At 43.3% G+C, this 25097-nt stretch overlaps 1 pseudogene; it reads right to left on the bottom strand.

Moving 5' to 3' along the window:
• Positions 1-4057: 4057 nt before the first annotated feature.
• On the bottom strand, positions 4058-25052 carry LOC139544267 (serine/threonine-protein kinase N2-like; annotated as a pseudogene).
• Between the last annotated feature and the right edge of the window lie 45 nt (positions 25053-25097).

The raw sequence follows: 25097 nt of genomic DNA, 5'->3' as shown, positions 1-25097 counted from the left end.
TTGTATGGATGTCAACCCCAACACATGCTCATGTCATCCTCACCAATCAACTGCATTACAGTTAAAAACCACTGACTACCACCATTGATTTTTGTATGCTAACCAGTTTATACAAATGAGAGTTAGCATTTAGCAGTCACTTCTTCTAAACCTGAAAAGGGGCAACTTATAAATGTTATGCAGCAAAAACAGCCAAAATCAGCTGAAGTCGGAAGTTTACATACACCTTAGCCAAATACATTTAAACTCAGTTTTTCACAATTCCTGACATTTAATCCTAGTAACAATTCCCTGTCTTGTGTCAGTTAGGATCACCACTTTATTTTAAAAATGTGAAATGTCAGAACAATAGTAGAGAATTATTTATTTCAGCTTTTATTTCTTTCATCACATTCCCAGTGGGTCAGACATGTACATACACTCAATTAGTATTTGGTAGCATTGCATTTACATTGTTTAACTTGGGTCAAACGTTTCGGGTAGCCTTCCACAAGCTTCCCACAATAAGTTGGGTGAATTTTGGCCCATTCCTCCTGACAGAGCTGGTGTAACTGAGTCTGTTTTTCACACGCTTTTTCAATTCTGCCCACAAGTTTTCTATAGGATTGAAGTCAGGGCTTTGTGATGGCCACTCCAATACCTTGACTTTGTTGTCCTTAATCCATTTTGCCACAACTTGGAAGTATGCTTGGGGTCATTGTCCATTTGGAAGACCCATTTGCGACCAAGCTTTAACTTCCTGACTGATGTCTTGAGATGTTGCTTCAATATATCCACATAATTTTCCTCCCTCATGATGTCTTCTATTTTGTGAAGTGCACCAGTCCCTCCTGCAGCAAAGCACCCTCACAACATGATGCTGCTACCCCTGTGCTTCACGGTTGGGATGGTGTTCTTAGGCTTGCAAGCCTCCCCCTTTTCCTCCAAACATAACGATGGTCATTATGTCCAAACAGTTCTATTTTTGTTTCATCAGACCAGAGGACATTTCTCCAAAAAGTACGATCTTTGTCCCCATGTGCAGTTGCAAACCGTAGTCTGGCTTTTTTATGGCGGTTTTGGAGCAGTGGCTTCTTCCCTGCTGAGCGGCCTTTCAGGTTATGTCGATATAGGACTCGTTTTACTGTGCATATAGATACTTTTGTACCTGTTTCCTCCAGCATCTTCACAAGGTCTTTTGATGTTGTTCTGGGATTGATCTGCTCTTTTCGCACCAAAGTACGTTCATCTCTAGGAGACACAACACAACTCCTTCCTGAGCGGTGTGATGGCTGCGTGGTCCCATGGTGTTTATACTTGCATACTATTGTTTGTACAGATGAACGTAGCACCTTCAGGCATTTGGAAATTGCTCCCAAGGATGAACCAGACTTGTGGTCTACAATTTCTTTTGATTTCCCCATGATGTCAAGCAAAGAGGCACTGGGTTTGAAGGTAGGCCTTGAAATACATCCACAGGTACACCTCCAATTGACTAAAATGATGTCAATTAGCCTATCAGAAGCTTCTAAAGCCATGACATCATTTTCTGGAATTTTCCAAGCTGTTTAAAGGCACAGTCAACTTAGTGTATGTAAACTTCTGACCCACTGGAATTGTGATGCAGTGAATTATAAGTGAAATAATCTGTCTAAACAATTGTTGGAAAAATTACTTGTGTCATGCACAAAGTAGATGTCCTATTCGACTTGCCAAAACTATAGTTTGTTAACAAGAAATTTGTGGTGGTTGAAAAACGAGTTTTAATGACTCCAACCTAAGTGTATGTAAACTTCCGACTTCACTGTATATCCACATCGGACTTAAGTAATCACATTGGGGGCCTTTTACAATACATAAATCATGAAGGATTTGACAAATAATCACTTTGTTCGTTTTGTTGAACGTGCGCTAATCTTCAACAGAACGGTCTGCGTTCCATTGACCCCTTTACTGCATCTATTGCATGAGCCACATCAGTTAGGATGATTTGAATGAACATTCTACATTAGAATGGCAATCCAACATCAGTTGATAGAACATTCCAAAATATCATGGAAGTTATTGCATCACAATACTAGGCAGCCATAGCCATGAGTTTACCAGTCAAATTGCCAGGGTTAAAACTTCCAAGCCCGTTCTATTCATTATATTTCTATAATCTTTAGATGAGACAGACGTCCAAATGAACTATGACCAAACTCTTTGGAACCAGGATTGCAAGAAATTCCAGTTCAGTATGTAAGTGGATTTCAATGGAATTGACCTCAATCCTGGTATTTGTGTCAGTTGACAAAAGAACAAAGGTCAGAGACAGGAAAAGTTTTACTGAAACATAGGTCAGAAATTCTCTCTGCGTTAGAAAGGTAATTGCTGTGAATAGTAGTGAGATCCTTAGTCTTGGTATGTTGATTTTCCAACTCTACTACCCCACTGGGCACAGACATCAACTGAACGTCTATTCCATGTTGGTTCAATGTACAGTTGAAGTCGGACGTTTACATACACCTTATCCAAATACATTTAAAAACTCAGTTTTTCACAATTCCTGACATTTAATCCTAGTAAAAATTCCCTGTCTTGGGTCAGTTAGGATCACCACTTTATTTTAAGAATGTGAAATGTCTGAATAATAGAAGAGAGAATGATTTAATTCAGCTTTTATTTCTTTCATCACATTCCCAGTGGGTCAGAAGTTGACATACAATACACTCAATTAGTATTTGGTAGCATTGTCTTTAAATTGTTTAACTTGAGTCAAACATTTCAGGTAGCCTTCCACAAGAAGTTGGGTGAATTTTGTCCCATTCCTCCTGACAGAGCTGGTGTAACTGAGTCAGGTTTGTAGGCCTCCTTGCTCGCACATGCCTTTTTCAGTTCTGCCCACACATTTTCTATAGGATTGAGGTCAGGGCTTTGTGATGGCCACTCCAATACCTTGACTTTGTTGTCCTTAATCCATTTTGCCACAACTTTGGAAGTATGCTTGGGGTCATTGCCCATTTAGAAGACCCATTTGCAACCAAGCTTTAACTTCCTGACTGATGTCTTGAGATGTTGCTTCAATATATGAAAATTAAAATTACGTGAAACGTTGATTCAACCACTGTGCCCAGTGGGACACTCCCACCTACTCCAATGTCCTCTTCAGTCCAAAGAATAACTTATAAGACTGAAGAGTTAAAACATTTAGGAATTTGTAGTTTTTGGAATTTGAGCTAAGTGACAGAACACTTGTGTGAGGAAACACATTTACAGAATAGATCACACCATTCCTTGGCTGCATTTAGACAGCCTGCCCAATTCTGGTATTTTCTTTTACACTAATTGGTCTTTTGACCAACCACCACAGATCTGATTGGTCAAAATATCAATTAGTGAAAAAATATATATCCGAATTGGGCTGCCTGTGTAAATGAAGCCCTTGACAGTTATGGTAACAGATACATGAAAATCACTTATGGCTTGTTGTACAATTCCCTGAGTTTACTAAGTTATACACCAACTTATTTACAGAATAAAGGTACTTTCATATACTCGTGATATAAAACTGTCTATTTTTTAGAGCATTATTTAAATATTTGTTGGTGTCCTTTCCCCAATATCAACTCCGCATGGACAGAGCCTCTGTAGCCACTCAGTGGCTGATTGACTGTACTCAATCCGTTTAGCGGAAATTCAGCTTTACAGCGCAATTGAAATTTAAAGGCAATGTTCCTGCGTTGTCGGCTCAAATCGGAAATGTACCTTTACAGCACGCAATCTGTAAAAACAGATTTGCGTCGAGTTCCCCATCTTATGTGCAATAGGAGAGCATTGAAAAACAGAAATAAGCAATAATGGTAATATGGACTACTTTTTATAGTATTGGAAAATCATTCTGGCTCTTCCAGTAGAATTTGAAGATGAGTGATGTGATTTTATATACACTTATGTTTGGTCTTGAGTGCTGATTTCAGTGCGAACTGTATCTGAACAAAATGTATGCATTTAATTTTTTTTAAATGTTTTTTTAAATGCAGTACTCCTATGAATAAATTGAATTACAATGGTTTATTTCTGAAAAATGCTTCAAGAGTCCAGTAGATATATTTATTAATTTAAATTTCCTTCATGCATTGTAAAGAAAAACATACTTGTTTTATCTCTAGACACAGTATTTTTTCATTGTAATTCACAGCATATATATTTTAGTAATAAAGCATGTATATTCATATGAAATACAATATATAAATGGCAACATACTCATTACTGGAATGGAATGAAAATGACTCCCTAGGAATACTTAAACTATAATCCTTCCAAAAAGTTTACTTACAATTTTTTTTTTTTTTTTTTTTTGAAAGATACTTCAGGATGTCAGTTTCAACATGACATTCAATGGCCTAAACCAGCCCAAGATGGACCCATGGAATAGGTTGATTACAAAGTAGCACAATACACTTTTTAAACAGCTTCAGGGACCGTTTCCTCCATTAAGATAACATACACTAGGCTAGGAATGAATGGCGATTCAGTTTGGATTCCCAGGCTAAACATACAAACATCAGTCGCTACAATCAGTGTTAGATCCAAAACAGCAGTGGGTTTACAATAAATATATTTTTCTATCTTCATTTACAGCAAAGATTGTTACGATTGGAGTGTAGTGTTAGGAGGTGCTGGCCATGCATAACCTTCTAATTAGAACCAATTTAAAAACTCATTATTGCACTGGTGCAATGTTTGAACAAAGTACTCTTGTTTAGTTTCACAAATGAATACAAAAGTGCAACAAAATGGCCTATTGATTATTGTTGATATAGCACCAAAACAGTGGCATGTCAAGTATTGATTTGGCAATGTCAAACCTAGTTGATATACTATCAATATGGAGTGGGAACCTCTTAAAGGAAAAAAGAAGAAAGACAAGTACAGTTGTAATAAAAGTCAATGTTGAACAGCAACACAGAGACACTGACATACCAATCCAGATTTGAACAAGGCAGGCCAAGCTCCCAGTTCTGATTGGCTGTAGAGGTACAGGTGGAGTTCATCACCCACAGAGCATATGAACAGTTATGGTCCTGAAGATAAGATGGCTACCCAAGAGGACATCACGGTAGCCTGTGTCGTCAGTACTCATTCAGCCACAGGTAGCCGTTTGACACAATGAAGTAAAGGCACCATCTTCAGTGGAGCAGCAACCGTTTTGGCTTTCAGTCCTGTCTGTACATCTGTCAGTGTATGCTTAAAAGGTCAGTGCAGAGAGGAAAAGTCAAAAATCGGCAAAGATCTCCTGTTGGTCTGCAGTGAGAAAGTAGGGTGTCTGTGGGGGGGTGAGTACTGGCTTGAGCTTTGTGAACTCCTCGTCAAAGTTACTGACGTCCCCCGGCGTCTTGATGCGCGGGAAGAACGGAGGAACCACTTTTTTGTGAAGCAAGGCTGCCCAGTCCACTCCCTGGGAACATTATACATCAAATGTACTATACCAAAATCTTGGTGATGCTCAACTGAAATTAAATGACACAAAAGCCCCAAATTAAGCTAGTTTTTACCTGGAAGAACCTGTGTTTCTTGACCTCGTTGGCATCCGGCTCTCCTGATCCCAGCCTTCTCTCAGGGTTCTTTTGTAGTAGCTGCAGCACAATAGGAAAGCCTGGCTCAGTCTATGCCCCCCCACTATGCATCTTTGTATGTTTTTTCCCACTCGTAGTTTTCATTTTGTGTACTTGCAATGCAGTTTGTTGTTGATTCAGACAACGTAATATGATTAAAAAAAATTATATAAAAAGAGGTAACCTGTATCCAGACCTGTACAAGGCAGTATACTGAGTGATGGCCCACATACCTTCTGGGTGATGGAGACAGACTCTGGAGAGAGGAACCTGGGGTAGCGCACCTCATCATTCACTATACTGTCAAACACCTCCTCCTCATCGTCACCAGGGAAGGGAGACTGCCACAGAGTCGAGAGACGAGAGAGAGAGCAACAAAAGCCCAACCAACCTCACTCTTTAGCATCCGAAAACATCTTAATTCTAGCAAGACCAATCATCAGAATAATACTTAATGGGATCCCAATATGATTGGACATTGTGAGCCAACTGACCAGAAACATCCTTTAGGTTTCTCTATTCATTTCTCTGGACCAAACACGTAAATTCAACCAAGACCTCAAAATACTTTCTAGATTCACCATAGGAGTGGACCTGTGAGCCAACTGACCAGAAAGATCCTCTAGGTTCCATTATTCATCTCTATTTTACTGACCTCTCCCACCAGCATCTCGTAGATGAGGACACCCAGGCCCCACCAGTCCACACAGCGGGTATAGTTGTTGTCTGTCAGCACCTCAGGGGCTAGGAACTCTGGCGTGCCGCAGAACGTGGAGGTGCGGTCTCCATGACCCATACCTGCACACACGACAGGGAAAGATAACTTTAACGGGATTGGAGGGGTGTGCATCAAGACAGCAAGCTTGACGCTGTTGTCCCACTTTTAATAGTGAGGCGTTGCTTAGCCCAGGGTTAAAAGCAAATGACTGAACTAAAGTGCAACCTAAACCTAATAACACTGACTGTTCATTTGATAAACCAAGTGAGTGGGTGGGACAGTGGGTCTCAATGGGAATGCCATAATGTACTGTACGTACCTTCCTTGCACAATCCAAAGTCTGCTATCCTCACATAGCCATCTGCGTCCATCAACAGGTTGTCTAGCTTCAGATCCCTGAAAGAGAAGAGAGATCAGTAACAGGTCGTTTAGCTTCAGATCCCTGAAAGAGAAGAGAGAGATTAGTAACAGGTCGTTTAGCTTCAGATCCCAGAGAGAGAAGAGAGAGATCAGTAACAGGTCGTTTAGCTTCAGACCCCAGAGAGAGAAGAGAGAGATCAGTAACAGGTCGTTTAGCTTCAGATCCCGGAGAGAGAAGAGAGAGATCAGTAACAGGTCATTTAGCTTCAGATCCCGGAGAGAGAAGAGAGATCAGTAACAGGTCATTTAGCTTCAGATCCCGGAGAGAGAAGAGAGATCAGTAACAGGTCGTTTAGCTTCAGATCCCGGAGAGAGAAGAGAGATCAGTAACAGGTCGTTTAGCTTCAGATCCCCGAGAGAGAGGTGAGAAACATGACAGGATGAAATGGAACAAGAATCAACTGAACCTGTATATAGCTTACTTACTTTCTTTCTTGTGTTATTATTTCTAGTGTGTTTTTGTTGTACTTGACTTAATGTTTTATAGTACTATTGATAACTGCATTGTCGGGAAAGAATGACCCACAGGTAGCTTCTTTGGTGTGTGAAGGCGGAGGGCTGGAAAGCAGTGCTGAGAGAACTTACTCACCGGTAAACTATCTTGTTCTGGTGCAGAAACTCTAGTCCCAGCAGCACGCAGGAGGCATAGAACCTAAATAAGGCACACATATAATGGTGAGTTTAGATACATCAACTCTAAAGCTCGTACTCATTACTGTACCCTTTTGTATGAGAATTAGACTAGCCTGAATTATCTATTTGTAGTCACCGGTAGGTACAGTTGAAGTCGGAAGTTTACATACACTTAGGTTGGCGTCATTAAAACTTGTTTTTCAACCACTCCACAAATTTCTTGTTAACAAACTATAGTTTTGGCAAGTCGGTTAGGACATCTACTTTGTTCATGACACAAGTAATTTTTCCAATAATTGTTTACAGACAGATTATTTCACTTATAATTCACTGTATCATAATTCCAGTGAGTCAGAAGATTACATACACTAAATTGACCGTGCCTTTAAACAGCTTGGAGAATTCCAGAAAATTATATCATGGCTTTAGAAGCTTCTGATAGGCTAATTGACATCATTTGAGTCAATTGGAGGTGTACCTGTGGATGTATTTCAAGGCCTACCTTCAAACTCAGTGCCTCTTTGCTTGACATCATGGGGAAATCAAAAGAAATCAGCCAAGACCTCAGGAAAAAAAAATTGTAGACCTCCACAAGTCTGTTTCATCCTTCGGAGCAATTTCCAAACGCCTGAAGGTACCACGTTCATCTGTACAAACAATAGTACGCAAGTAGAAACACCATGGGACCACACAGCCGTCATACCGCTCAGGAAGGAGACGCGTTCTGTCTCCTAGAGATGAACGTACTTTGGTGCGAAAAGTGCGTATCAATCCCAGAACAACAGCAAAGGACCATGTGAAGATACTGGAGGAAACAGGTACAAAAGTATCTATATGCACAGTAAAACGAGTCCTATATCGACATAACCTGAAAGGCCGCTCAGCAAGGAAGAAGCCAATGCTCAAAAACCGCCATAAAAAAAGCCAGACTACGGTTTGCAACTGCACATGGGGACGAAGATCGTAAGCCCTGACCTCAATCCCATAGAAAATGTGTGGGCAGAACTGAAAAAGCGTGTGCGAGCAAGGAGGCCTACAAACCTGACTCAGTTACACCAGCTCTGTCAGAAGGAATGGGACAAATTTCACCCAACTTATTGTGGGAAGCTTGTGGAAGGCTACCCAAAACGTTTGACCCAAGTTAAACAATTTAAAGGCAATGCTACCAAATAGTAATTGAGTGCATGTAAACTTCTGACCCACTAGAAATGTGATGAAAGAAATAAAAGCTGAAATAAATCATTCTCTCTACTATTATTCTGACATTTCACATTCTTAAAATAAAAAGTGGTGATCCTAACTGACCTAAGACAGGGAATTTTTACTAGGATAAAATGTCAGGAATTGTGAAAAACAGTTTAAATGTATTTGGCTAAGGTGTATGTAAACTTCCGACTTCAACTGTACATGTTCCTGTAGCAAATGTATACGACCCTTGCATATTTTGTTGCCTTACAGCCTGGAATTGCAATGCTTCACACTCGGGTCGCTGTCATAATGGGGCCTGTGTGTGTGTTGCGTAAGGCTTACTGAGCCTGTCTCTCAGTGAAGATGCTGGTGTGTATGTGGGTCATGAGGTCTCCCCCGGGGGAGTACTCCATTACAAAGCACACGTGGTCCACCGTCTGGAAACAGCCGTGCAGATTCACCAGGAAGGGATGGTGGGAGGAGTTGATCGTCTCGAAGATCCTCTTCTCACACATTAGACTAAAATCACAGACATGTGCACACGAAAGAACAAGCACAAAAAAAAAAAATATATATATAATAATAATAGTATATTTTAGGTGGAACGCAACTGCTAGTCTTTCTGATCCGGTTCCCTCAACCTGTGGTATGTCTGAATCCACTCACTGTGCTCTCTCACCTGTCCACTTCATCACGCGTCACGACGTCCCCTTTCTTCAAGGCTTTGATGGCATACAGTTTGCCTGACCTCTTGAACTCTGCCAGCAAGACCTTGGGGCAGTGGGGAGGAGGGAAGGATTTAGGTGCAACACATAGTGAGAAGGTTGTGAACACCGAACAGAAGAAAACAGGGAAGAACTACTTGGACTTTTTGTTTTTCTTTGCAAAACATTTTAATGAATACAACTCAGTGTAACTAAATAAAAGGTTCCATTCTTTAGGAATGAGGGCCTTGGGTTGTGAGTGTGACAGTACCTTTCCAAAGTGTCCACGCCCCAGAACCGAGATGCAGTTGAAATCTTCCATTTGCATCCCACCATTCACTTTCCTCCTGAACACAGAACAAACAAGGAGGGAACGTGAAAGAGGAGGAGGGAGGGGGGTTAGATAACTAGGTAACAAACATCACTTCCAGTCCTGACAGGGCTTAAACAATAAGTAGTGGATTTGGGTTACTGCTGTGTGTGTGTAGGTGGTGGTTATACTGAATGAGAGAGACATACTTAGGAGTGGGCTCAGATACAGTCTTTGGCATTGGCCTGTTATCCTCTGTTGAATGACCTTTGGAGGACTAAGGGAAGGGAGAACAAAAATAACCTGAAGACGGAGATATTTGATACTCCAAAAAAAACATGAAAGTGGACGAGCCCCTAAATGCTGTAGAACTGCAACGTCACTGTGAAAGTAAGACCATGGAAACAGAATGTCTAGAACACAATCCTATTCATATGAGTGAAACTATGAGCGGAGACTTTTGTAGTACTCATGAAACATATAATAGTTGTAAAAATATTTTATTAACGCAACCTTAAATAAAAATAAAAAGTCGTTTTTCCTGTTAGTCTCCTACCTGAGAGAGAGTGGTTTGCCACATGGATTCTGATGCGAGAGTTTTCCCCACATTGTTCTGCAGGGACTTGGTGGGGCGTTCCTCACTGAAGTCCAATTTCACCACAGCAGAATCTCTACAATGACAGAACTAGCCTTCAGAAAACATTTCCATTACTGTAATCAATACCAGTGTCAGAGTTTTATTGTCTCATGCACAAGTATAGTGAAATGCTTGACTTTCAAGCTGATCTAGGATCAGGCCCTCCCTGTCCATACTCCGGTCATTATGATCTTAAAGACAAAAGTGATCCTATACCAGCCCTCCTACTCTGAGACTATTTGTGAATGTGGGCCACAAAATCAATGTTACAGTTGGTCTTTCTTAAAAAGGGCGCCTGGGTGCACCCTCCAACTTACCTTAGCGGAGGGGGCCTGGGTGCACCCTCCAACTTACCTCAGCGGAGGGGGCCTGGGTGCACCCTCCAACTTACCTTAGAGGGGGGGTAGACTTGGCCATCTTCTCCATGGAGGGGGGCGAGGTGATGGCCGTGTCGGAGCCCACCAGTGGGGGGCTCATGGCCTGCAAGGAACCATTGCAGGGAGGCAGAACGCTCATCATCAGACGCCCCCACGTGGCAAAGTTCATGTTCATCTGGGCCGCCCGCAGGAAATTCTTCCCTGAGAAAACAGGATGTGATGTCAGAAGTAATTTACGGGGGGGGGGCATGTATGCACATATGACTGGATAAAAATGTCTGCTAAATGGCATGCATATTATTATATATAGCCAAAAGCTACGCTTATTGAGGTGTGTTGAAGCCAGGTTGTGGTACAGGGTAAAGGCAGCTAAAGACAGTTTGATCGGTTTCCAATGTCATGATATACTGAAAAATATCAGGAACATATACCTTTTTCTTTAGGGAATATGCGCTTCTGTCTCTGAAGTTTAGGATGCCACTCAATGACAGGGTTGATGAACGTCACCTACAATAAACAGTAAAACATAATCGTTAACTGAGGTTGTAGCATCAAGTAGAAAGTGCAGTGGTCAATGTTGTGGTCAGGTAACAATCTAGAAGAGATGGTATTGATTTAATATCAAACAGAACGCATATGGTGATTGTAACAATTATGACAAAGTCTAATGGCGATTGTGATATAAATAGGTGATTTAGACATTATGACCATTAGGGATTGTCACATGGTGATTGTAACATAATGTGTAATAGTGATTGTGACCATTTCTAATGGCGATTGTGAAATATTAGTGATTGTGACATTAGTAACATACACTCAGTGGTCAGTTTATTAGGTACACCACCCCGTTCACAAAAATGGTTTGCTCCTACAGACAGAGTCAAGTGGCCATGGCTTGCTATATAAAGCACGCAGACAGGCATCGAGGCATTCTGTTACTCTTCGACTGAACGTTAGAATGGGCAAAACGAGGGACCTAAGCGTCTTTGAACGTGGTATGATCGTCGGTGCCTGGCACGCCGGTAGCAGTTTACAGAGAATGGTGCGACAAACAAAAAACATCCAGTCAGCGGCAGTCCTGTTGGCGAAAACAGTTAGTTGATGAGAGGTCGAAATGTGCACGCTAACAGGCGGGCCACAAACCGGCAAATAACAGCTGAGCACAACAGTGGTGTGAGGAAAGGCATCTCGGAAAGCACAACTCGTCGGTCCTTGTCACAGATGGGCTATTGCAGCAGACGACCACACCGGGTTCCACTCCTATCGGCTAAAAACAAGAAGAAGCAGCTCCATTTACATAAGTATTCAGACCCTTTACTCAGTTGAAGCACCTTTGGCAGCGATTACATCCTCGAGTCTTCTTGGGTATGACGCTACACGCTTGGTACACCTGTATTTGGGAAGTTTCTCCCATTCTTCTCTGCAGTTCTTCTCAAGCTCTGTCAGATTGGATGAGGATTGTCACTGCACAGCTATTTTCAGGTCTCTCCAGAGTTGTTCGATCGGGTTCATGTCCGGGCTCTGGCTGGGCCACTCAAGGACATTAAGAGACTTGTTCCAAAGCCACTCCTGCATCGTCTTGGCTGTGTTCTTAGGGTTGTTGTTCTGTTGGAAGGTGAACCTTCCTGAGCGCTCTGGAGCAGGTTTTCAATCAAGGATCTCTGTACTTTGCTCCGTTCATCTTTCCCTTGATCCTGACTAGTCTCCCAGTCCCTGCCGCTGAAAAACATCCCCACAGCATGATGCTGCTACCACCATGCTTCACTATAGAGATGGTATTGGCCAGGTGATGAGTGGTGCCTGGTTTCATCCTTATTTCTCATGGTCAGAGTCCTTTAGGTGCCTTTTGGCAAACTCCAAGTGGGTTTGCCTTTTACTGAGGAGTGGCTTCCGTCTGGCCACTCTACCATAAAGGCCTGATTGGTGGAGCGCTGCAGAGATGGGAGAACCTTCCAGAATGACAACCATGTCCACAGAGGAACTCTAGACCTCTGTCAGAGTGACCATGGGGTTCTTGGTTGCCTCCCTGATCAAGGCCCTTCTCCCCCGATTGCTCAGTTTCACCAGGCGGCCAGCTGGTTCCAAACTTCTTCCATTTAAGAATGATGGAGGAACCTTTGGTACCCTTCCCCAGATCTGTGCCTTGACACAGTCCTGTCTCAGAGCTCTACGGACAATTCCTTTGACCTCATGGCTTGGTTTTTGCTCTGACATGCACTGTCAACTGTGGGACCTTATATAGACAGGTGTGTGCCTTTCCAAATCCATTGAACTTGACTCCAATCAAGTTGTAGAAACATCTCAAGGATGATCAATGGAAACAGGATGCACCTGAGCTTAATTTGAAGTCTCATAGCAAAGGGTCTGAATGCTTATGTAAATAAGGTATTTGTTTATAATAAATTTGCAAAAATATCTAAAAACTCGCTTTGTCATTATGGGGTATTGTGTTGATTGATGAGGAAAAATATAAATTTAATCCAATTAGAATAAGGCTGTAACGTAACAAAATGTGGAAAAAAGTCAAGGGTTCTGAATACTTTCCAAATGCACTGTAATGTCTAATGGTGAATATAATAGGGATCAATCAAATGTATTTCTGAAGCCCTTTTTACATCAGCAGATGTCACAAAGTGCTATACAGAAACCCTGCCTAAAACCCCAAACAGCAAGCAATGCAGATGTAGAAGCACGGTGCCTACGGAAAAACTCCCTAGAAAAGGCAGGAACTTAGGAAGAAACCTAGAGAGGAACCAGGGTCTAAGGGGTGGCCAGTCCTCTTCTGGCTGTGCCGGGTGGAGATTATAAGAGTACATGGCCATTAAGGCCAGAGATCGTGACATATTACTGATTGTGGCATATTTAATATTGACTGTGACAATGTCTTATTGTGATCGTGAAATAAGGGTGCTAGTTACCTCAGCGAATAGCATGCCCTGGGGCTCCAGGTAAAGACACATGCCGTGGCGCTGGTTGTCCAGGAAGTCCTCTAGACGTAGGAACTTGACCCCACACAGAGCCCTCCAGTCCCGCCAGTACACCCCAATCTCCAGCTCCCTGGACTGGAAACAGACTTTTAGTTAGTAATTTTTAGGGAAAGAAATGCAAATAAATTTGCAGGGAAAAGGGAAAATGTTTCCAGACTACAACACCTTATCTTCCACTTAATCTTGTTTATCTTTAAAAACGCTCCAGCCTGAGGCTTTCCGCAGCACAATCCAAAATACCAGTACAGCGCCACTCAGATGTGCCATTTTAAGACTCATAGTGGTCATCTATGAACATTTGAACATCTTGGCCATGTTCTGTTATAATCTCCACCCGGCACAGCCAGAAGAGGACTGGCCACCCCTCATAGCCTGGTTCCTCTCTAGGTTTCTTTCTAGGTTCTGGCCTTTCTAGGGTGTTTTTCCTAGCCCCTGTGCTTCTATACCTGCATTGCTTGCTGTTTGGGGTTTTAGGCTGGGTTTCTGTACAGCACTTTGTGACATCAGCTGATGTAAGAAGGGCTTTATAAATACATTTGATTGATTGATTGATTGAGAGGATGGGGACAAAGTAGTGTGTGCCCTTGAGCTAGGAGCTGAAAGTAGTCTTAGAGCTCAACCATTGCCTCCAAAAGCCTGGCATGGGGCTATGGTTGAGATTAGTGGAAAGTGTTAAAGGATTAGCAGTGGGATTACATCTGCAGAGTGGGAGTGGAGGCATGAGAGAGGGGCGATTGCTCACTGCCTTCCCAATAGCTGAGAGTTGTTAAAGCCAGCAGACTCTTGCTTTAAGCATCGATGAGACAAGAGTGCCATTGATAGATCAACTGTTTAGAAGTGGCGTACCGGTAACTTTGATTTTGAGATGTGTAGGGGGCAACTGAAGGCTGGGGGTCCTCCCCATAATTATTCTTGCAATCTAAAGCCAATTTCCTGCACTTCTACACTATTTAACATGACTCATGGCACCAATAGAGTGTTACTTTGAGAAAATACAGTTTCCATGCAAAGGAATAGAATGTGTGAACTGCTCCTACTGGTGTTAAACGAAACACTGACCCGCTCCAGCTCGATGCTGAAGCTCTGGTCCCAGGCGTCCTTGCTCAGGGCTCTCCAGTGTGTCCGGCCCACCATTCTGTTGTCCACCTTCAGCACCGCAATGATCTCCGCTGTGGACAGCATACAGTGGCACAGATAGACAGTCAGTACACCTCCACAGACACACACTAGCTGTCCCAGTCAGATATTGATAGGGATACTAAATTACCACAGCCAAAGATACTGAGTTTAATGATCATATGCCTCTCATTCCAAAGAGAATAGAGCCATATCCTTAAGCTACTTTTCAAGGTGAGGATTTCTGCTCTTAGTACAGGCTATCTGCAGGTTCCATGAATTTGAATGTAAGACTGACCTTTTTAAGTGCCACTTGCAATACAAATGTTTAGGTCTGCATGCACCACACACCTGCTAATATTCCTCTCCTAAAGTGAGCCCATATTGGCAATAAGTAGTATTTCAGGGCTGGTTATAGCCTACATGGCTCATATCAGGCAGGTGTGCTATTTTAGCAATTGGCATTCTTCTGTAGCCTAACGAATGTAGTAGCATAGTGGCTAGGCTATAGATGGCTGAATCATGAGGTTGCCCATCTGCATTTATTTAGGCTACCCATTAGCTAGATCACAAACTATGTTTTCAGAATTACCAATAATGTTATCAGCTTAGTATAACGATACTCAATACGATACCCCTGTGAAACAAATGCCTTCAAGTCAAATTTACAGAACTGTTACTCTATAAAACATGTGGTCAACTCTCCATCTGGAGAGCTAGGCCACTGGGTGTGCAGGCTTTTGATTCAGCACTGCTCAAACACACCCAAGTAAGCTTAACAAGGTCCCGTTGAGCAGTTGATTTGTAGAATCAAAAGTCTACACACCCAGTAGCTCGCTTGGGAGGTACCGTGCTAAAACTGACTGCAATCAAAAAGTAGAATTCAACAATTCCCTCATTCAGTGAATCAGGTATCAAAGAAGCTACAGTTGAAGTCGGAAGTTTACATACACTTAGGTTGGAGTCATTAAATCTCATTTTTCAACCACTCCACAAATTTCTTGTTAACAAACCATAGTTTTGGCAAGTCGGTTAGGACATCTACTTTGTGCATGACACAAGTCATTTTCCCAACAATTGTTTACAGACAGATTATTTCACTGTATCACAATTCCAGTGGGTCAGAAGTTTACATACACTAAGTTGACTGTGCCTTTAAACAACTTGGAAAATTCCAGAAAAATGATGTTATGTCTTTAGAAGCTTCTGATAGGCTAATTGACATAATTTGAGTCAATTGGAGGTGTACCTGTGGATGTATTTCAAGGCCTACCTTCAAACTTTGCTTGACATCATGGGAAAATCCAAAGAAATCAGCCAAGACCTCCACAAGTCTGTTTCATCCTTCGGAGCAATTTCCAAACGCCTGAAGGTACCACGTTCATCTGTACAAACAATAGTACGCAAGTAGAAACACCATGGGACCACACAGCCGTCATACCGCTCAGGAAGGAGACGCGTTCTGTCTCCTAGAGATGAACGAACTTTGGTGCGAAAAGTGCAAATCAATCCCAGAACAGCAGCAAAGGACCTTGTGAAAATGCTGGAGGAAACAGATACAAAAGTATCTATCCACAGTAAAACGAGTCCTATAATCAACATAACCTGAAAGGCCGCTCAGCAAGGAAGACGCCACTGCTCCAAAAGCGCCATAAAAAAGCCAGACTACGGTTTGCAACTGCACATGGGGATAAAGATCTTACTTTTTTTTGAAAAATAGAACTGTTTGGCCATAATGACCATTGTTATGTTTTGAGGAAAAAGGGGGTGGCTTGCAAGCTGAAGAACACCATCCCAACCATGAAGCAAGGGGGTGGCAGCGTCATGTGGGGGTGCTTTGCTGCAGGAGGGACTGGTGCACTTCACAAAATAGATGGCTTCATGAGGATGGAAAATTATGTGGATATGTTGAAGCAACATCTGAAGACATCAGTCAGGAAGTTAAAGCTTGGTCGCAAATGGGTCTTCCAAATGGACAATGACCGCAAGCATATTTCCAAAGTTGTGGCAAAATGGCTTAAGGACAACAAAGTCAAGGTATTGGAGTGGCCATCACAAAGCCCTGACCTCAAACCCATAGAAAACTTGTGGGCAGAACTGAAAAAGGCGTGTGCGAGCAAGGAGGCCTACAAACCTGACTCCAGCTCTGTCAGGAGGAATGGGACAAAATTCACTCAACTTATTGTGGGAAGCTTGTGGAAGGCTAACTGAAACGTTTGACCCAAGTTAAACAATTTAAAGGCAATGCTACCAAATACTAATTGAGTGTATGTAAACTTCTGACCCACTGGGAATGTGATAAAAGAAATAAAAGCTGAAATAAATCATTCTCTACTATTATTCTGACATTTCACATTCTTAAAATAAAGTGGTGATCCTAACTGACCCAAGACAGGGAATTTTTACTCGGATTAAATGTCAGGAATTGTGAAAAACTGAGTTTAAAAGGTGTATGTAAACTTCCGACTTCAACTGTAGCTATTTAATCCAACATGTTCAGGGACTCCAGAATTATCAGATATATTTTTGGGCTCTTTAGAGATTAATTTGCTTGCATGTTTTTGGTGCATATTGGCCAAGGCTATGCAACATAATTTACCACCTGAGGAAGTAGGAACTCAAAACATAAGCTACATTGCTAACTCTAAATATGATATTGTTGCTAGATTGCATGCAATTGATCAAACAGTAAATGTAATGTACTACAAAAACTTTTCTTTGGTAGACCTATATAGGCTACTTGATGTATTCACCACAAATGGCACGCTCAGTATCATCTCAATTACATCATTAGTAAAGTGGTGTCATTTCCCCTATATGGACTAACAGTAACAGTAGTTTTAAAAACGGACTTTCCCGTAATTACATTTGAAATGTTGCTCAACTGTCAGTATGCATCTTTCACTTCACTTCATGTGTAAAGGGGGGAGAAGGAGTGAGCACCAGCAGCAAAACAGGGACAGGGAGATACTTTCACTTCATGTGTAAAGGGGGGAGAAGGAGTGAGCACCAGCAGCAAAACAGGGACAGGGAGATACTTTCATTGCAGGAAGCAGGTTAATTAATGCACATTACTGTTGACCAAAGAATGGTTTTAGAACCAAAAAATCTGTAGAAACGTTGTGTAGCCCAATCACTGACGTAATCAAAATTGCTTCGGTAAAAAAGTCGTTGTCGGTAATTTTTGGTTTATCATCCCAGCTCTAGTTAGTCTATAAAATTGTACATGCTACCTAGCTCTTTCCTCTGGCAACAGCCTGACTCACACTGGCTCACGCACATGTACACACACAGAGACAGGTGGTTGGATAGTTCTCTAACATCTTGAAAGTGTGAAAGTATTAGAGGTTTTTCACTGTGGAAGAATTAAGCAGCAGCACAATATAACGGAAACACTGTAGTCATCTCTGTCGCAGACTTTAAAAACTCAATTTAAGACATTTTATAACTTAAGGCTTTTAAATCAGATAAAAGACTACGACTCAAGGACCTGTGGACACCCTGCTAGTAAGTAAATTACCACTCCTTGTTCCTGAACGATATAAAAGTACGAAACATTTGCATGTTTTCCATGACTTGTATTTTTATGGGAGTAATTAAAATGTAAAACAACATTTGCATAGGACTAGTGTAGACTCACTGGAGAGCTCATCGGTCTTGGTGATTTTGCCGTTGGTGCTGCGTCCGGAGAGACCGGCCCTCATCTTCAGGGACTTGGCCTCGGAGGGGCTGCCGGGGGTGGAGGTGATGCAGGCCATGCGGCACCGACCCGGCACTGACTCCTGCAGGTCCTGGCAGCCCATCAGACGCACCTCCAACCGACCTGGAGAGAGAGATGAGACAACATACAGGGAACATTAGTTCAGGCTTACTGCCCTGAGAAGGCAATTCAAACTCCATGTCCTTGGCAGAACTTTATACAAGGGCATACACACATTTTGTAACGGTCTTTTCATGCGAGTAATTTCCTTCAGGGTCACATCAATATACTATATGACAACAAAATATCAAAAACCATACAAAAATAACACAATGAGACCAAAAAGTACCACACACACATATTTTGAATAGTTAACTAAATCAGGCCGCTATAGCATAGAGTAACAACGCTGTCAGTTACCTGTGAGAGTGGCAGGTTTGAAAAAGGAGGACGACGAACAGGAAGAGGTGGAGTTGAGGCGCTCCAGCTGCAGACCCAGGGAGGGCGAGGAGGCACCCAGTGCGAGCTCCTCCTTGATAATGGACAATTTGGGGTGGTCCCCGGGGAGCTCGGCTAGACGGCGCTCCAGAGACAGACGCAGCAGGTCCAGCTTCTGGCACGACTCCTGCAACCTTGTCTGGGCCTGGGGGACACATATACAGTCAGATACATGAGAACAAACACACTTTTAGATTTTCCTTGTGACCCACCAGGTACACATAACTGTTTCCAGCCAGGAAAACATTAACCGGAATCCTTAACGGTGAAACTGCCACGTCCGTTTGCAATATTACAACAACAAAGAAGTTACTGCAAACAAATAACAATTTTTTCCTCCTCAGTCATCATTGCATAGAACGGCAATATAAGTACAGCATTTTTTTTATTTTTTTTACCTTGATGCACAATGCTCCCCACTTCTGCTTCGTCAAAAAAACTAAAACAATAACAATGTCTGTGGGACGGACAGTGGCGCCGTTTCCCCCTAATGCAGATTCCATCTTTAAGCTGCAACCCAAAAGGAATCAGACCTGTATTTACCAGATTTCCTCTAAAGACCTCAGCTATATCCTGGTGCCCTACCTCTGCCAGTGCGCGGCGGTCCTGCACCTTGCGCCCGCCCAGGTGCTTGACCACATTCTTGGCCCCCTCTGCCACGGCAGCCTCGATCTTCAGGTGGTGCCGTAGCTCAGCCACCCGCAGCTCTAGAGGACTGATAGTCTCAGTGGGACGGCCTGCAGGGAGGGAGGAGGAGGAATGGGTGAGCATTTGTTCACCAATGGACGAACAATCAAAAGAACGGCACTGGAAAAAACACTAAATGTACAGTAACACATGCACTACATGACCAAAAGTACGTGGAAACCTGCTCGAACATCTCATCCCAAAATCATGGCCATTAATATGGAGTTGGTCCCCCCTTTGCTGCCATAACAGCCTCCACTCTTCTGGGAAGGCTGCTTTCCACTAAATGTTGAAACATTGCTTCCATTCAGCCACAAAAGCATTAGTGAAGTCGGGCACTGTTGTTGAGCGATTAGGCCTGGCTCGCAGTCGGTGTTCGGTAGGATTGAGTTAAGGGCTCTGTGTAGGCCAGTCAAGTTCTTCCACACAGATCTCGACAAACCATTTCTGTATGGACTTTGCTTTGTGCACGGGGGCATTGTCATGCTGAAACAGGAAAGGGCCTTTCCCAAACTTGCCACAAAGTTGAAAGTCATTGTATGCTGTAAAGTTAAGATTTCCCTTCACTGGAACTAAGGGGCCTAGACCAAACCATGAAAAACAGCCCCAGACCATTATTCCTCCTCCACCAAACTTTACAGTTGGCACTATGCAGTCGGCAGGTAGCGTTCTCCTGGCAGCCACCAAACCCAGATTTGTCCGTCGGACTGCCAGATGGTAAAATGTGATTCATTAATCCAGAGAATGCGTTTCCACTGCTCCAGAGACCAATGGCGGCGAGCTTTACACCACTCTAGCCGACGCTTGGCATTGCGCATGGTGAACTTAGGCTTGTGGGCAGCTGTTCGGCCATGGAAACCCATTCCATGAAGCTCCCGACGAACAGTTCTTGTGCTGTCGTTGCTTCCAAAGGCAGTTTGGACCTTGGTAGTGAGTGTTGCAACCGAGTACAGACTATTATTACATGCTACCCGCTTCAGCACTCGGCGGTCCCATTCTGTGAGCTTGTGTGGCCTACCACTTCGCGGCTGAACCGTTGTTACTACAAGATGTTTCCACTTCACAATAACAGCACTAACAGTTGACCGGGGTAGCTCAAGCAGGGCAGAAATTTGACGAACTGACTTGTTGGAAAGGTGCCACATTGAAAGTCACTGAGCACTTCATTACGGGCCATTCTCCTCCCAATGTTTGTCTATGGAGGTTGCATGGCTGTGTGCTCGATCTGAAATAGCCAATTTGAAGGGGTGTCCACTAATTACATACTTTTGGCCATGTAGTGTATAACCAAGACAAAGACATGGCAAAGGACAAACAAGCTCACACACACAATCTGTGTGTGTGTATATATATCTCTCACCGTCTGTCTCTGTGGCTTCCCGCTCCCCCTCTCTAGCTTGGGTGACTTTGACAATCTGCATGCGGAGCAGCTCAATCTTGGTGCGGCTGTCCTGAAGCATCTGCTGGGCCATGGACAGCATCTTACGGTCCTTGGGAGGGGAGACCACACAAGACAGTTCTACCTCCAAAAATATCCAACTAGTGCACAAGTCAGCCATGTCCTGTACCTCACTTGTCCATGATACAGCAGCCCTTAACAGCATTGGCCACTTACAGCAGTCCTAGTGCCCTTGTTCATTGACATGCATGGTGCTATTTTTTATTTAACCTTTATTTAACTAGGCAAGTCAGTTAAGAACAAATTCTTATTTACAATGACAGTCTAGGAACAGTGGGTTAACTGCGTGTTCAGGGGCAGAACGACAAATTTACACCTTGTCAGCTCGGGGATTCGATCCAGCAACCTTTCAGTTACTGGCCCAATGCTCTAACTACTAGGCTACCTGCCACCCCGTACTAGCCAACACCCATCTCCACTAACACGCCTTCCCTCAAAGTCCACGACAGCATGATGAACGGGGCCCTCGAGAACTCTGCATTGCAAAGTTTTAATTGACAGCTCAGCCAACCCTTTACAAGCAGCACCATTCCTCTGATGTGAACACTCTCGGGAGGTGTCCCCATAGGATTTCCAAAGTAAAAGCAAGGTGGTGTAACCTAGCCAATCCTTTCATTCTCATGAATGGAGAAGATGGGGAAGGGAAGCGGTGTAGTTACCGCTTGGGTCAGATGCTGCGTTAGCAACAAACCAATCTAAATTGCAATTCAAGGCAGGAAAGTGTGACAGGTGATCAACCTACTAATAAAGAAGAGTCACTCGTCTGCTTGTGAAAGTGAGGTGCTCTCTGCAGCACCGCACCGTAGTTGTTAGTATGCAGATTTACTCACTGTTACAGTAAATCGTGCATACCTTACTCATTTTAGGAACCAAGCATTAACGTAGGCTTAAATTAAGTATAACATCTCATGCTGCAAATGTTAGAAATGAGCCCTCAGGTGTTTTACTGCATGGCTGGAACAAAAGCCTGCACCCACACATAAGCCCACTTTAACTCCTTTAAACAGTCACATTTCATTGGTAGCACATTTTTGCAAGAATTTTTCCCTTTACAAAAGTCCTAATTTATTAATGTCCTCAAGACCCTACGGGTCTAAAACCCTTAATTTTAGGATTACAGCTGGTAATTGGTTATGGCTAGTGTTACATTTTTAATCACATTCGTACAGAGTACATCGTTTCACAAGCCGCTCTCTGGCCTCACCTTTGAAATGCAAAGAGGTATAATGGGTTCACACTCAAAAAGATGTCGCATAAAGCTTACTTCGTTATTTTCACTGCATCAGGGATAGTGTACACAGACGTTTCGGCTTTATAGCCTTCAGTGTGTGTAGGCACAATTTTCTTTAATTCATAACAGCATTTGTAAAGAATATGCGATATGTTGTGAGAGAGAGAGAGAGTGAGAGAGAGACTGTGTGTGTGAGAGTGAGTGTGAGAGAGAGTGCGTGAGTGTGAGAGAGTGAGTGAGTGAGTGAGTGAGTGAGTGAGTGAGTGAGTGAGAGAGAGAGAGAGTGTGTGTGAGAGAGAGTGTGTGTGAGAGAGAGTGTGTGTGAGAGAGAGTGTGTGTGAGAGAGAGTGTGTGTGAGAGAGAGAGTGTGAGAGTGTGTGTGTGAGAGTGAGTGAGTGAGTGAGTGAGTGAGTGAGTGAGTGAGTGAGTGAGTGAGCGAGGGTGGTGTGCCTGAGTGTGTGTGTGTGTGTGTGTGTGTGTGTGTGTGTGTGTGAGTGAGAGAGAGTGAGTGTGAGAGAGAGAGAGTGTGTGAGTGAGCGAGCGTGGTGTGCCTGAGTGTGCTTGAGTGTGTGTGTGTGTGTGTGAGAGTGAGTGAGTGTGAGAGAAAGTGAGTGTGTGAGTGAGTGAGTGAGTGAGTGAGCGAGCGTGGTGTGCCTGAGTGTGCTTGTGTGTGTGCAGGTGGTGGGAACTCCATACACAAGCAGAGTCTGAAACGCACAGAGCAGTGGAGGCATAAATCACTAGCTGCCAGTGCAGTTCAACAGTGTGCCTAATGAACATTCAAAATGACAAAACAAATGGGAGCCTTGTGTCTAATATACAAGCCACTACATTAGACAGCATGATGTATTCTGCTCTTCAACAGAGTCAATATCACCCAAGGAGGACTTTAAAGGAGTGTGTGCGTCTTGGGGGGGGACAGAGTGCTAAAATCCTTCTGGCATTGGTCCAAAACAAAAGTGCTGAAGCACTATAATGCCTTAATTGAATTGGCTCTACGTTCATGTGGTGAGTATAGTGGATTCCCGAACATTGACCTTAGTGGCATGTGTTACATGGAAAGCTCATTTGACAGATGCATAGTGTAAATGTGTGTGCCAAACCTTGACGGAGCTGCTGACGTAAGTCTGGATGATGTTCTCGGCCCCCTGCTTCACCTTGGTCTCCATGGTGAGCTGTTTCTTCAGGGCACAGATGCGCCCGGCAAGTGGAGATGTCACCTCCTCCCAGCGACATGGGTCAGGCGATGTGCTGTCATCTGCTTTGACAGAGACACAAGCAGTGAGTGACAGGACAGAACGTTTGGGATACAGTTGCTGAAAAAGCCTATACAGTGATCTATTAGTCTTAGTCTATTCCATAGAAGTCAGCTTCACAGAAAACCCCAGATCTGAGAACAGTCATGATTATTACCTGTGGGGCTGTCCTTCTGGGGCTTGGGGGTGATGGCACGGGTGTTGAGCTCCTGCAGCTCCCAGTGCAGTTGCTCCAGCTTGCGGCTCGACGCCCTCAGCTGGCCCTCCACTTCGGCGGCGCTCTTACGGTTAGTAACGGCCCGCCGCAGCCGCTCGGCCGCCTCCTTGATCCTCAGCTCCCGCTGGATCTCCTGCCTCAGCAGGGTGCGTGCGTCCTCCAGCCGCTGCTGGAACTCCGGGTCCAGGATGTCCCCCTCCAACCGGCCCGCAGGCAGGTGCTTTGGGAGGGATGGAACTTTTGATGAATGGAATGTGGCAAGTTGGCAACGGTTTATATAAGAGCAAATTGCAACAACCGGGTCAATATAAGGCAATGGGTTGTGTTTGCATGTGGCACCAGTTTTTGTCCAATCAGAACACTTGTAGACGAAAGCTCTATAGAAGAACAACCCTCCCTGCCTAAAAGCTAAGGGAAACACTGAATCATCTGACCACATTTCTGACACACCCTGACATCCACCAGCCAAATCAGAATTAATACTGTAACTACTCATTTATGCTTTTTAGCACTGGATATTTCAAGAAAGGTACATTGTAGTGTTATGGATTGAGAAGTAGAGAACCCGAGAGTAGATATAACTCTCCGGCATGTCTGCCAATGGAGTTGATGGCTGGTTACAAGTGGAAAAAACCCTGTCTGACTGTCAACAGTAACACGAACCATTGAAACAAACAGGTTGATATAGTTTGCTAGCTACTTTGATATTTCCCAGGCTGCATTGTTGCATTATGAAAATGTAATTGATAAAAGCTAAGTGGGGAAACCAGTTTAACCAGAAACCCTCCATTGTCTGGTGCTATTCACAAGGATTTTTCACGAGACAGTGGTAGAAACACATCTTGATGAGAGAGAAACTATTGCAGATAGTAAATTGACGCTAGCAAGCTAGCCAACTGCTCAGCTAACTGAACCGATAACAAAAGTTGTGAAGTTAGCAACCCATTGCTTCTTTCTACTAGCTGAAGAACAGTTCGATAAAAGGCGCACAATTAGGCTAAATAAAACAATCTGTGCTTACCTGTAGTGTTAAACCTGCCATTGCAGACTCAAAATGTCTGAAACGCGATTATGGATTTCAAACTGGGAGGGTTGGGAAAATAGCCATACACTGACCACTGCTAAAGTAAGCGTCTCGTCCAGTTTCGCTCGAAAGAAACACAATTGAACAACTTTATAACCAGTTAAAATAACGTGAACAGATTTTTTTTTAGTTACCACGACCGACAACTAAAAGTTACAAAAAGTGACCAAAGCGCAGTCCATTGAATATATTTGGTGGCAAAAGCAAACTGTCTGGACTTCCTGGCATTACACACTGCTGATGGTTTGAATAAACATCGACTCCTCCCCTTCCAAAATGTCGATTGGCTGAATGTCCTG

This window comes from Salvelinus alpinus, chromosome 18 (genome assembly GCF_045679555.1).
Source record: "Salvelinus alpinus chromosome 18, SLU_Salpinus.1, whole genome shotgun sequence".
NCBI lineage: Eukaryota > Metazoa > Chordata > Actinopteri > Salmoniformes > Salmonidae > Salvelinus > Salvelinus alpinus.
Note: the sequence above shows the minus strand (reverse complement) of the source record. Positions and strands in the feature narration are given on the sequence as shown.